The 15264-nt window shown below is 46.8% G+C and overlaps 1 long non-coding RNA gene across 1 annotated transcript; it reads left to right on the top strand.

Annotated features, from left to right (window-relative positions):
• The first annotated feature begins 11786 nt into the window (after positions 1-11786).
• LOC307071157 lies at positions 11787-12631 on the top strand. Its single transcript, XR_013811614.1, has 3 exons — positions 11787-11826; positions 12080-12290; positions 12553-12631. It is a non-coding gene; the product is annotated as an uncharacterized lncRNA (long non-coding RNA).
• The last annotated feature ends 2633 nt before the right edge of the window (positions 12632-15264 follow it).

Below are 15264 nucleotides of genomic sequence, written 5' to 3'. Positions count from 1 at the left end.
TTCGCGTTGTAGTGTGGACAGGGTAGACGGAGGCTTTCAGAAACGATGACGTTCGGTTGCCATGACACTGCCACAAGCTTGCGCTCGAGACCAAGACGCTCATCAAAAAAATGGCAGGTGAAATGAAAATGATGATCTCTCTGTACAATGTAGTAATTTATCTCCAGAAACAACTCGACATATTGGCTCAAACATATTCGTTGCTCCAACGCCGGAGGCGAGTGCTGTACAAATGTTCTTCAGTGATGGTAAAAAAACCGAAAGACGACAGTTCAAACCGTTCTTGGAGCGGCGTTTCTGGACAAGACCGGGTCGAAAATGATTAACCAGCTGATGAACTGTAAATATCAGCTGATCGCGCGCCTGTAATCTAAACAGAGAGGCGTGGAGGAGTTACCATGACAACAACTGTTTATCAAAATAATTTCAGTGTGGAACGTGGATGCAAAACATTCCGAAAACGATCTGAAAACGGAGATCATTTTCATTGCGGATGTGCGTTTTTACATTTACCTGGGTTAGTGTGGATGGGGCCTGAATTTCATTTGCTTGGTTGCAAAGGCTGTGGAACGTCTGCCGAATACTACAGATGCCAACTTTTCATCGGATTGCTCCGGACTCGCCATTTCTGCTGCTTCATCGAATCTGTTTGGTGTGTGCGTTTGCGTGTGTGTGTGGCGCGCGTGTCCTGGCTTGTGTGTAAAAACACTGGCTCCGATTGGCTACCATGAAACATGACTCTGCCCTAGCCAATCATAATCGCTTATCTCGTTTTTAACCCACCCGGTCTCCTCACTAGCAGTTTGTGTATTGAGCCAAGGGTGCATTCGGATTACGCAGTTTATTCAATCAATTCATAGTAACGCACTGCATTTTTCGTACAGTAACGGTAACGGCGTTGTAACGACGGAAATAGTAAATAGTTAGATTACCCCGTTACTGAAAAAATAACGGCGTTACCTAACGTCGTTATTTTAAACGGCGTTATTACCAACACTGCTCACAACATAGGTTTAAAAACTATAAATTGATCCCATTTCAGAAAACTGCTTTCTGTAACTAATTAAAACATATTTGAATTGGGAGGAAATGCCCAAAACAGAATAAAGTGCAAAAAAAAAAAAAAGGTAGAAATGATTATGCTGCCCCATTGTGCTGTGAATTTTTTTAATAATAATTAAAAAATATATATATATATATTTTTCAAGTGTGTCAATGATTATGCTGCCCCGTGCCAGTGGTGGCACGCGTGCCTAGGGTTGCCGACCCCTGATATATACAGTAGCGTACCGTGGGGTTTAAGTCAGGGCCTTCAGTAACGAACTCCAAGTGTTCAGTTATTGTTATTTTCACCGGATGCTTTCGCAACTTCAACGGATTCAATAAAGTAGCCTATAGCGACAATATTACAAGTGCAACGCCAGTACATTATCTAAAATGAAACAAACAAGTAGGCTTTTATGCCACATATTTTACAACAGCTATTCCAGACAGAATATTAAGCCCACAGTAGTAGTAGTGAACAGGGTTATTTAATATGCTTATTAAACGGCATCCACACTCAGCATTACCATTAAGCCTACTGCCCAAATTTCAGCAATATATTTGTGTTTCCAACCATTAAAAAAAATGCGTTATACACTAAAGTACCACAACAACATTATCACTCCTACGCAGTGCAAAGTAAAACTCACCCAATTACAAACGTCAGTCAAATGTATTATCCAATGGGAAGTGGCAGCTTCAGCGAAAGGCTAGCAATACTTTTAGTGCTGGCCCCGCCGGTCCATGTAGCTGTGATGCGTTATTCAGCTGAGCTGGAATTATGTTGTAAGTACTGAAAAAAAAAATGGAATTAAGATGCGTTCAAACACAAATGAATGTAATTTTGAAAAAAATAATATATATATTATTTAGATTTTGACAGGGCCAACAGAGAAGGCCCTGCTGGCCCTGACGGCCCACCACTGTGTGTGTATATATATAGGGCCTCCCCATTGGCCAGGGCCCTGGACATCTGCCCACTTTGCCCATGCTGTAATTCGTCATTGGCTAGCAGCAGTATACCTTCACGATCGTTCCATGTCGGTGCACGAGAAAAAGTCAGAGAGAGTGTGAGACGGGACAATCGCTGCCGTGCACGGGACAACCCGGAGTCGTTTGTAGCAGTTATCTCTCTCGCTTGCTCCACAGTGAATCTCTGTCAGCAGTCAACCGTCATGTTCCTCGCCGGCAGAAAGCAGCTTATCCCCGGCGTCTATGTCCTGATCTTCCTGCTGGCTCTCCGGGTCAAGGTAGAGTAAACTTACTAGCTCGAGGTCTAGCTCAAGGCAAGAAAAAACTCCCTTGAAATTAGCAAGGAAGAAATCTTGAGAAGAAACGCATAGTAGGGGATCCCTTCTTCTAGGGATGGTCAGGAGTGCAGTGGGTGCCATAATTGACATACAGGTCATCAACATGCGCATCATATTAAATTGGTGATGGGTGCTGGCCAGTTAACCATGAGGAGAGTCCAGTGGGGTATTCCACAAAGCCGGTTTTATCACATAACCGGGTAAGTTAACCCAGGGTTTGCGGGAACCCTAGGTTTTCCGTTCCAGAATGAACACGGTATGTTAGTTACTATAGAAACATATGCTCTGAATCAAACCTGGTCGGAGCAGGTTTTGCGCAGGTTACGTTTGGAACATAACCTGGTTTTGGGTATTTAAACCCGTGTTCACAATGGCATGCCCTTTTGACGAGAGGCCTGTTGATATCAGAGCGCAAATTATTCGTGCCATCCACCGGGAGCGATTAATAAGACCACGGCTCGACATCTTGGCATATCAGGATGACTTTTTGCTGGAGAGAATTCGCGCAAATCTTTAATATATTTAAATAGCCTTCTCCAGCCTTAACTACCAATCGAGGACCTGGCCTCAGTTCACTCCAGACTATCTGCGTAGCTCTCCGTTTTTTGCAAATGGTGGTTTTATCTATAATGTTGGAGCTGAGCACATCTCAGTCCTTTCAGGTGACCCATCCACGTCCGGACCAAGATTTTCATCGGCCTCTTATAATACAAAGAGCAATGTTGGCTGAGTCCAATGCCGAGAGGCGCTTACAACAGAAAGTAAAAAATAGTCTTAACGGACTTACATCCACTGGAGAATGTTCGATCGTAGCCGGCGGCTCCATTACAAGCACTAATCCATCTTGATCTGTGAAGTTGATGAATAGTTACTTTTAGGTTTTCTACCCAGTTACCAAAAAAAAACATTTGGAACATTTGCGGTGTGGCACACACATGGTTTGCATGTGTTACTTCGAAGACAAACAAAATCTAAAATACAAGAAAAACAGAAAAACCTACATTCAACCAGTGGGGTACCCTCACATGGCCCCTGACTCTCTGAGGAGATACCTCCAGGTACCCCCTCCATGCCAGGGCGCCCTGAATTTATGTCTATTGCCAGCTCCTCCACCGGGGTCAAGACAATTTGAGGGCCAGATCCAGTCTGCCGACTGTCGGCCTTTCACGATTGGCTTAAAAAAAGGGCTTATTTAAATTTAGGAGTGACAAATATGGTATGACAATTTAAATGCTGGACTGACAAAATATACCAATACGATTTTTACTTGATCCGCTGACCGCTTGGGAGCCATCGGAGTGCATATTTTTTAGAAGAAAAGAGTTATGTGGTAGGAACGTTAAGAATGCTTAACTGGGATATTAATAGATTCATGGCTCAGATATTAAGGATCATGCTTTTGACATGTAGCTAACGCATATACGCGGTCAGCGATCCGCTGCCAGGCTTTGGTTCTCTGGGTTGCAGATGCTTTAGCGTTCCCTTTTCTTGTGATAATGTACTTCTCCTCGTCATAGCTCTCCAGGAGAACCTGGAGTTCCATTTCATTGAAATAAGCGGCCCGTTTCGCCATTTTGATCAGGGTTTCCATGATCCATCCATCACGTCTTTATAGGTTTGGCGTGGACGCGCACAACCCCTTTGTTAACCAACCCCGTGTTGATTGAAGTAATGCAAAACCCGTGCGGTGGAACCGACAGCTCTGGTTTAGTTGGCACAGGGTCAATCAACCTAGAGCTCAGCGTTAACTCTGTGTTAGTTAAACCTCCGTTCGTGGAATACCCCACAGGCATCCAGTCCAGTCACCGCAACACGCTAGAACAGACAGAATAGTGAATTAGAACGGAAAAGTACATAGTGGGAATGTATACGTATTAACAAAAGCACAAACAAACACAGAGTGGTCTTCCCTTCGCATCTGTGTCGTTTTCACACTCCTATGCCTTGCCTTGCCTTATCAAGCTGTGCATTAAGCATCATGTACGTCTAACGGTGTTATTAAGGGTTAGGGGTGCATAAGGTGTTAGATATAGATCTAATCTAAGTGTCTCTCCCTCGGTCCCGGCCCAACAGGCGGTCTCGGGCGCCGGCCGCTTCGAGCTGCAGGTGGACTCGGTCCAGAACAGTAAGGGGCGGGTCCAGACGGGTGCGTGCTGCGGTGGCGCCAGCCCGGGCGGCGTGTGTGCGGCGTGCACCACCTTCGCCCGGGTGTGCCTGAAGGAGTTCCGGCTGCAGGTGTCAGCGGGCGGGCCATGCACCTACGGGGCCACGGACACCCTGGGGCTGGGCGGGAACAGCTTCACCCTGGGGGACCAAGGGCCCGGCCCGGAAAGGGGCAGGGCGGTGGTAGCGTTCAGCTTCGCGTGGCCGGTGAGTTCAAACCTTTGGTTGTTGCGTCCGCAAGAGGAGGACCCTCTATGTCCTTAAAGTGTGGTGACCCACTCCGTGATCGGCCGACGGCTCCCCCTCTGATAATATCAAATAAGATACACAACATTACATTTCAAAATATGACAATAAATGAATAATACTAATATTGAATGATAGTTGCACTGGTTGTTAACATTAATGGTGTGCATATCTAATGTCCCTCTCTCTCTCTCTCTCTCTCTCTCCCCCCAGCAATGGTACACCCTGACAGTAGAGGTGTTGAACTACAGTAACACCAGTGAGTTTCTTTATTATTTCATAAAAAGTGTTTTATTACAGTTCCTCTTAAAGAGAAGAACCGTGTTATAATAAGAATGAATGGGGAGAAGGACAGGGTGGTGTAGGTGGTGGATGAGGGGCTGGTGGAGGAGGACAGGGTGGTGTAGGTGGTGGATGAGGGGCTGGTGGAGGAGGACAGGGTGGTGTAGGTGGTGGATGAGGGGCTGGTGGAGAAGGACAGGGTGGTGTAGGTGGTGGATGAGGGGCTGGTGGAGAAGGACAGGGTGGTGTAGGTGGTGGATGAGGGGCTGGTGGAGGAGGACAGGGTGGTGTAGGTGGTGGATGAGGGGCTGGTGGAGGAGGACAGGGTGGTGTAGGTGGTGGATGAGGGGCTGGTGGAGGAGGACAGGGTGGTGTAGGTGGTGGATGAGGGGCTGGTGGAGGAGGACAGGGTGGTGTAGGTGGTGGATGAGGGGCTGGTGGAGGAGGACAGGGTGGTGTAGGTGGTGGATGAGGGGCTGGTGGAGGAGGACAGGGTGGTGTAGGTGGTGGATGAGGGGCTGGTGGAGGAGGACAGGGTGGTGTAGGTGGTGGATGAGGGGCTGGTGGAGGAGGACAGGGTGGTGTAGGTGGTGGATGAGGGGCTGGTGGAGGAGGACAGGGTGGTGTAGGTGGTGGATGAGGGGCTGGTGGAGGAGGACAGGGTGGTGTAGGTGGTGGATGAGGGGCTGGTGGAGGAGGACAGGGTGGTGTAGGTGGTGGATGAGGGGCTGGTGGAGGAGGACAGGGTGGTGTAGGTGGTGGATGAGGGGCTGGTGGAGGAGGACAGGGTGGTGTAGGTGGTGGATGAGGGGCTGGTGGAGGGCCCCGGCTGGGCGGTGCGTGTTGTATTTGGCGTCCAGAAGAGGCCATTATCGAGCTGGTGTGAAACCAGAAGACCCCCGGGCCACCAGACATGCTACACATCAAACACACACAAACATGCTAACACACACACGCGCGCACACACGCACACTGCCAGGGCAGAGTGCATGAGCCGTGCACGCACCCGGGATACAGGACGCACTGGTCACACAGGTCGCCATGCCAACCATAAAGACACACACACACACACACACACACACACACACAGTACATTAAATGAAACCGTCACACATATTGAGAATTAAAATAATATTATTTCAGCATTAACATACTTTTAATGCTGAAAGATAAATTGAATTTATTTATTGTAAATATTGCTTATCTTAATATATTTAATTTTACACAATTGTATACTTTATACTTAATGCACCGCGGTTCAGAGAAAAATACATTTTGGTTCTTATATTTGTCTTGTACATTTGTTGTATTGACAATAAAGCTGACTTTAAATTTGACTTTGAACAAGACAGCTTCACTACCCACTATGGTTATGAGAGAGGCTAATGGCTTGGGCATTAGGCTCATGCTACTAGAGCGTCTCCTGCACTGTTGAGGGTGTTCAGACAGGTGCTGAGCGTGCGCTCGCGACTTAGACCTGACCGACGAAATCTATGTGTTTGACTATACCTTAATGCTAGCCCCCTTTATGAGGCGCTATGTAAACATGCTACCTCTGTGATAGCTCCAGCGCTAGTGGTTCTGAAGGTGAACTGGGCCGCGGGTCGGAAGTTAGGGCTACAACGTTAGCCACGTACTAGCATACTTATAAAGCAGGGTGGCTTGTTACCAAGACACCCCCATCTGAAGGCAAACTCACAGGGTCCTGAGACACACACTCCTCTTCCTCATCTTCCTCCTCATCCTCAAAGTCAATACACCAAAACTACTTCTACCGCCACTTGGTCACATGTACAAGTTCGTGTTTGGCCCCAAATGGGATTTACAAAGTACCATTTTATCTGAAGTGAAGTCTGTGTACATGTGTACTACGGTGTGTGTGTTGTGTTCAAGGGAAAAGGGCATGCAGTAAACAACACATGCAGTGAACAACAACACAGCAACACAACATCCAACACCACAGAACAAAACACTTTGTTCACTGCAGTTTACTTCAGTAGAGAAGAACAAGAATCCATCAAATCTTAAACTACTGACTTCTATTCTGTCAGAGTGACAAGGAGAGGATTATTGATTTGTTATATGATATCAAAATAACCCTCCAAAAACCAGTGTTCCCAGTCAATACGGGATGTAGGCTATGGGAGACCAGCGACCGCACTGGTAGCTGGCTGGGATTCTGCTGGTCGGTTCTCACCGGTCTGGAACCTTCCCCAGGCGCGGTGGGGGTTCCGATCGCGAGGGAGGTCCACACAGGGGTCCTGGCCCCGGGCGTGCGCTGGCAGGCCCTGGGCCACGAGGGGCCGGTGGCGCGGCTGCAGTACCGCGTGCGGGTGCTGTGTCTGGAGAGCTACTACGGCCCCAACTGCACACTCTACTGCCGGCCGAGAGACGACTTCTTCGGCCACTACGGGTGCGACGACCACGGAAACAAGACCTGCCTGGAGGGCTGGGGCGGCCCGGCCTGCACCACCGGTCAGTACGGGGTCACATCCATACAGGGTCAGTACGGGGTCACATCCATAGGGGTCAGTACGGGGTCACATCCATACGGGGGCAGTACGGGGTCACATCCATAGGGGTCAGTACGGGGTCACATCCATAGGGGTCAGTACGGGGTCACATCCATACGGGGTCAGTACGGGGTCACATCCATAGGGGTCAGTACGGGGTCACATCCATACGGGGTCAGTACGGGGTCACATCCATAGGGGTCAGTACGGGGTCACATCCATACGGGGGCAGTACGGGGTCACATCCATAGGGGTCAGTACGGGGTCACATCCATAGGGGTCAGTACGGGGTCACATCCATACGGGGTCAGTACGGGGTCACATCCATAGGGGTCAGTACGGGGTCACATCCATACGGGGTCAGTACGGGGTCACATCCATAGGGGTCAGTACGGGGTCACATCCATACGGGGTCAGTACGGGGTCACATCCATACGGGTCAGTATGGGGTCACATCCATACTTGGCATTTTATTTGTTATTCAAACCATTTTCTTGGCAATAGAATAACTAGTCTCTACCCATCTCTCTCTATCTTGGTCTCTCTCTCTCTATCTAGCCATGTGCAGGCAGAGTTGTAGTACAAAACATGGATACTGCAAAGTGCCTGGAGAGTGCAGGTAAGAACACACACACATGCGCACAGACTACAAACACACACACACCTTTTAAAGATAATATAGAAAGAAAATATTGTAATTCAAATTCGTTTTGAGTCATTTAGCGTTAACATTAGTGTGTGTGTGTGTGTGTGTGCGCAGGTGTCTTTATGGTTGGCATGGCGACCTGTGTGACCAGTGCGTCCTGTATCCCGGGTGCGTGCACGGCTCATGCACTCTGCCCTGGCAGTGTCTCTGTGACACCAACTATGGAGGACAGCTCTGTGACAAAGGTACACATACACACGCACACACGCACCTGCGCACGCATACACGCAGCCACCCCTGTGTGTGTCATGTTGGTTTGGTCCTTTAGATCTGAACAGCTGTGGAACGCGCCAACCATGTCTAAACGGGGGAAGCTGCAGCAACACAGGGCCTGATAAATACACCTGCTCCTGTCCTGCTGGGGTCTCTGGTACACACTGTGAGACAGGTGAGAAACACACACACACACACACACTTTTACACACATACAAACACCTATACACCAACTCACACGCACATGCACGCATTTGTTGTCATTGTACACCCATCTCTCTCTCTCTCTCTCTCTCTCTCTCTCTCTCTCTCTCTCTCTCTCTCTCTCTCTCTCTCTCTCCCAGGTATAGATGAGTGTCTCTCTCTCCCCTGCCAGCATGGGGGGGTGTGTAAGGCGGTGGTCTCCGGGTTCCGGTGTGTGTGCCCCCCCCAGTGGACCGGAAAGACCTGCCTTATCGGTCAGCCACTTCCCATGATGCACTGCTGCCTCACATAGGCGACTCACACACACACACAAACATCACACAGATATACAGGAAGCGGTGTTGTTGTTGTGTGGTGGCCACGCCCCCTCCTCCTCTCTTACCCTCTGATTGGCCATCTCCAGACGTTGACGAGTGTGAGCAGAACCCTTGTGGCAACGCCCACTCCTGCCGGAACCTGATTGGAGGATACTTCTGTACGTGTCTTCCTGGTTGGACGGGACAGAACTGTGACACTAGTGAGTCGGCCAATGGGATGGGTTTAATGACCTCAAGCTGTGTAGCTGTGTGCGTTTCCTCTGTGTTGATCTTTGACCTCAGCAGTATCACGAAAGGTTGTGTTTCTACAGACACCCACGTCCCGCCTGCGACGGCACCCCCTGGCCAGGCCTGCCCCACGGACCCCCGCTGTGCAAACATCACCTTCTCCTTCAGCAAGGACGTGGAGCCGGTGATTAAACCCAGATTATTGTGGGAATTGTAGTTCTTTTAACACAGAAAATTGTGGGGTTTTGTAGTTCTTTTAAAAAAGGAAAACTGTGGGTATTGTAGTTCTTTTAATCGGGAAAACTGTGGATATTGTAGTTCTTTAAACCCAGAAAACTGTGGGTATTGTAGCTCTTTTAGCCAGGAAACCTGTGGATATTGTGGTTATTTTATGCTGGGTGGTGCTGTGGTATTGCAGTTGTTTGAAGGGGTATTTGTGTGGGTGGTGCAGGGTCTGACGATGCAGCAGGTCTGTGAACATCTGAAGAAGCTCTACATCACGAGGATCCCCTCCTCAGACCTGTCCGTCTCCATGAGCTGCCAGCCCTCCGCAGAGCACCAGATCCAGCTCTCTATCGTAAGTCCTCCAGCCAGGACATCGTATATATGATGAAATCATCAATGTAGAGATAAAGATATCTATATATACATTGGAAAATATGAACCCTTAATGTCATTCATTTCACGCTTTGATTGGTGGTGATCGTGATGCGTGATCGTTGGTTGTCGTTGTGATTCCAGTGGACGGAGGAGATTGGAGGGAAGTTCATCACTGACATCAGAAAGAGAATCCTGGAGCTCAACGCCACCATCACCAAGGTCCGCCTCCTCAGACCCCCCCCCGCCAAGGCCAGAGGTGAGCCTCTTCCTCTTCGTCTTCTTCCTTTTCTTCTCCTCTTCTTCTTCTTCTTCTATATATAAACAGGTTCTAGCTGGTTTTAAACTGGTTCCAGCTGAATCTATTGGTCTGGTTTTCTCCATGACAGCAGACCACTCGCACCCCTTGCTGGTTGCCGTGGCAATGGTTGCCGGGGCTCTGCTCATTGCCAAGGCGTTGCTATGGTGCTTGCGGCGGCGACGGAAACAGAGAGCCCACGCCGGCGTCATCACTCTGCCGTTGCCGACGGTGACCGTGATCAGCAATGTTTTAACCAGCACGGCGAGTTGCACCCGGGGAACATCTCCGACACATCAAGAACGCCATCAACACGCCCGCCCACCGTCACCATGCAAACAACACCAACACAACCAGCCAGACCGATCCCCCCCATCTTCCCCCTCCAACGCTACCAACTCCCCCACCCACAGACCAGTAAGCAGGACTACAGAGAGGTGAAGTTGGGGTTCAGCGCGCTCTTAAGGCCCAACAAAGCCGCTGGTGCGCAACATGTGTAGCGGCCCCTACTGGCGACATCCTAGTACTGACGATGGGAAAGTGGTCTGACCGGTAGGGCCAGATCCTGATACCCAGACCCAGTACATGGAGGATCAGTTGTGTTGCCTGCAGACGGGTGTATCGGCCGGGTGGCCGTACGTAGAACGGGATGGAGTGTCCATATGGAACGTTGCCTAGTTAAACGTGTTATTACTTTTGGTTAATGTTGGATGTTTTCACCTCATCCTCCTCAGAAGGTCCATCCTTGTTCATTTAACCTCTTAGGCTCCAGCCTATTTTTTAAGGTTTCTGCTCGAGAGTGATCAAGAGTCCCCAAATATGGGGACCCTAGAGTTGAAGAGGTTAAGTTATTTTGTTTTGAGTTAAAGCTTTGTCAGCTTTGTAAGATCATGACTTGGCTCTGTCCATGACAAGGTTCTTTTTCTAAAAAGAAAATGTTTTGTACGTTTCTGTGAAAGTTCTGTTGAATTGTTTCAAAAATTGTTTTCTTCCGTTATTTTATGTAATGGAGGGGGTGGGAGGAGCCTGGTGATCTCACTGCCCTAAGCCAATCAGAAGGTGGTAGACATGTTGCTTGCCACCAAATTATTCTGTTCCAACAGATGAGAAATAAAGCCTTCTTTCTGTATACCTGCCGGCGTCAGTCCTTGTGTGTGTCATTCGGGCTGGTGAACATTTCCAGACTAATCTACAATCAGTAACATGATAAAAGTTATACAAGTAATCTCAAGGGGAAATTCATTAACATCAAGAAAATATAAACAGAATCAGCAAATAAATATAAACAGTAAATGGGAAACAATACAAATTCAGTATTCACAATATTGATGTGCATCAGGAAGTATGATATTATATAAAAGTGCAATGCCATGCGGAAAAAGAATAATTTATGTTTTTTTTCTTGCACTTGCATTATTCCCTTTTCGTCCAACTGCGCCGCTCTGTGGCAGATTTTTTCCTGATGCAGGAAAAGAAAACACCTAAACTATTGCCTGTTTGAAAACCCTCATTAATGAAATAAAATAGTGACGGTGGCATTGAAAAAGAAAGAATACATTTATCCTTTTCCTTTTACAAGAAGGAAACATTGACCCGCATCAAACCAAATAGTAAACAATATAGGCTATTACGTAAAAAGAACAGGCACTTCAAAGTATCCTTATTAAGGACCCATAGTTATGTCAGAAACCAGTGAAATCTGAAGGTGAGTCTGATAATTGTCTTGCGTTATTTAACTACAAAGAAATTACCGGCGAATGAATTATGTTAGGTTAACAACTGCATTGACTGACGTCAACTGTGTGTCCTTGCTAACGTGCACGCCGGCTCGTTGGGGATCGCAGTTACATCAGAGTTTCATACATGACTTCATAACAATCAAAGTGTCTTCTATTCTGCAGTTGCAGACTACGGAGTAGCCACTCTTTTCCTACATTTTCGTTCTTATTCTTTATCAGACGTGTTGCATTAAGTCATGGGGGTGCGAGACATCTGGAAGAACTACAAGGTACTGATAGTAATGGTTCCGAGCCTCGGCCTTGTCCACTGGGGATGGTACAGTCTGAAAGGGAATCCACTTCTACGTCAGAACCGGGAGCTGGAAGTCCCTGAGCCGGCAGTCGTACGGTCCGTCTCTTCTCGAACCGCCAGTAGCTGAACACCCGACAGGTAAGATTATTATTACAATGTTTTAATTTCATACTTAGTATACCGAGGCAATTCTCTATGACTCTTGAAGTATAAATGATGAAGGCATGCTAGCATGGTGGTAGAAACCCTAACTTCCGATAGCAAGTTCTGTCGTCGTGATAGTAATAACTCACAATTTGATAAATAACAATGGATAAAAAGATTATATATATATATATATTATTGAGTCATTATTTATTCATATGCTCATTTAAGCCCCGTCCCTTCCTGTGCTCTACAGAAAGGTGTCGCTTGGTGGGGGAGGGTATTGAGTGGGGAGAGGGGGAGATGAAGCCCCAAAGCTGGCTGCGGAGGAACTGGATGTGGGCGGCGGGGGGGGCTTTTGTGGGGGTCCACCTGGTCACATGGCTCCTACAGAAATCCATGAAGCACGCTGTGCGCTCTGAGACGGCCCTGAAGAACAAGGGCACCCAGGACTGACCAGAACCAGGTATACAGAGATCTAACGCCACAAGGAGTTCTGCTGGACACAAGTAGGTCTACAGAGACCTAACCGCGTAGAAACCTGCAGGACAGAGACTGGTCTACAGAGTCCTTACCCCACACAGAACTCTCCAGCACAAAACCAGGTCGACGTAGGACGCGATCATACCGTAGCGTCGGTTAAGACTATGAACTTGGTTTCATGAAGTAAATCTGCTGTCCTCCTGTCTGAATAATAAGAATAAATGAATACATGTCTGTGTTGAACTATTGACCTTTGTGTTTCTGCTGTCTGCCCATGTCAGGGGATTGAATCCCACTCAACATTAAGGCCTTTGTTGCTTTCTCCTCATTGGTTGAACATTCCTCTCCTTGTTCGCAACATTGTCTCCTCAAATCGTACCTTCTTTGTTTTGGGTTAGTCATTCTTAGCTTCGAGTTCAAGTTAAAGATGCATTTAGGCAGTAAATTGAGGCCTGGAATACAAAGTTTAATGTAAAGCTCACAGGTTGATGGATGCTTGTATATCACCATTATAATATTGACATGTTATCCAGAGCCAGTATAAACAACATCAGTTACCAGTTAATCCAATCACATGTACTTAATATAAATAAAACAAAATAGCCAAAACGAGACCATATGTTTACTAGGCAATACTGCTTGATTCTATATTACAAGTATCTAAACTAAAACACTTAAGTTTGATCAAATAAAAATACAATTTGCTGAAGGTTTTGTGTAAAATAGATAGTAGTTGGACGTTTTTTCTTGAGTAATAACTTGTGTGTGTGGTCTGAATTACGGCATTACAAATGAGATTTATTATAGTTCTCTTCCTTCTGGGGAGAAGGCACCATGTCATTAATTATCTAAAGAAACATAAGGAGTTGTGTAATATGGGAAGGTGTCAACACTGGCACAGTGAGCTAGCTAAAGAAACAGGAGTGCAATATGGGCAGGTGTCAACACTGGAGCACAGTGAGTTAGCTTGAGAAACAGGAGTGCAATATGGGCAGGTGTCAACACTGGAGCACAGTGAGTTAGCTTAAGAAACAGGAGTGTAATATGGCCAGGTGTCAACACTGGCACAGTGAGCTAGCGAAGGTTAGCGGAGTACAGCTGCATCCACACACAGGAAGTTGGAGCTGTGATTCAATGCAGTCCCTGCTATGTGATTGGCTACCGCAGGGGGGTGAGTGATGGTGTCAGGGATAACTGGATGTGTTGGGGGTTAGTTTTAGAGGGGGTGAGTGGAGGGGTTGGGGGTGAGTTATAGAGGGGGTTAGTGGAGGGCTTGGGGGTGAGTTATAGAGGGGGTGAGTGGAGGTGATCATTAATTTATTCATCCGGACACCATTTGTCTAGAGCAGTGGTTTTCAAACTGTGAGGCGCGCCTCCCCTGGGGGGCACCAGAGTTCTTCAGGGGGGGCGCGACGTGAAAAAAAAAAAAAACAGAAAAAGTAACAAAAAACAGACACAGCGCGTCGTCCCTATTCACTCACTTACTATTCCCTATATAGTGTTTATGATATAGTGCACAATATAGGGAACGAACAAACGACAATTCGGACACTACGCTGAACATCTCTAAACGTCTTTTGCGTCAGTAAATGCGCCGGGTATTTGTGTGACGCAGACAGATGCGCCCACATCATGTAAACCAACCGGGCACCCACGAGGTAAGCTGGAGGTTGGATTGATGTTGAATGTTACATTTCCTTGATCAAGTTTTTTTTAATTAATTTTGAATGTTATATTATCTATGTTAAATCCCAAACAAATTGTTGACATTTCTAAACGAAAGCCGGAGACTCCATCATTAAATGTATACGTTTTCGTTATTATTCAGCTTCTTCTTCTCCTCCGGAAAAACACGACCGCATTGCATTGTGGTATACAGGAGCAACATGCAGGGAACATTGTATGTTCACTCAAATTTGGGGTATTTTAAGTCTACTTTATAGTGCGTGAAATTTACCACTGAGAATTCGAACACCACTACAAAATGGCGAGCACCCTATATAGTGCACTATATCCGTGATGGGGAACAATTTCGAACACAGCTACGCAAACTCATTGCTCCCACTAAAATTGAGGTGAACTAAAAAAGGAGGCTAAACTGGCAGTTTACAGATTAAGATGTTCAAATGTATTTCAAAAACGTTAAGCAAAAACATGCTTAGATAAAGATGTTAAAATGTGTTGAAAAACGCACAAAGATGTTTAGAATATTTCAAAAATATGTTTAAAATGTTTCAAAAATGTTTAAATGTTTTTAAAAAAAATATGATCAGAGATGTTTAAAATGTGCAAAATATGATCAGAGATGTTTAAAATATGATCAGAGATGTTTAAAATGTGTAAAATAATTACAAGACCTTTCAAAACACCGGGATTTAGAAAAAAAAAATTGTGGGGGGGGGGGCTCAGCTGAAATTTGTTCTCTGAGGGGGGGCTCACTCTCTCATACTTTGAAAACCCCTGGTCTAGAGGGATTTGACCCCCT

The sequence above is a fragment of the Pollachius pollachius genome (assembly GCF_949987615.1).
Source record: "Pollachius pollachius genome assembly, chromosome: 2".
Lineage (NCBI taxonomy): Eukaryota > Metazoa > Chordata > Actinopteri > Gadiformes > Gadidae > Pollachius > Pollachius pollachius.
This window is presented reverse-complemented; position numbering and strand designations above follow the sequence as displayed.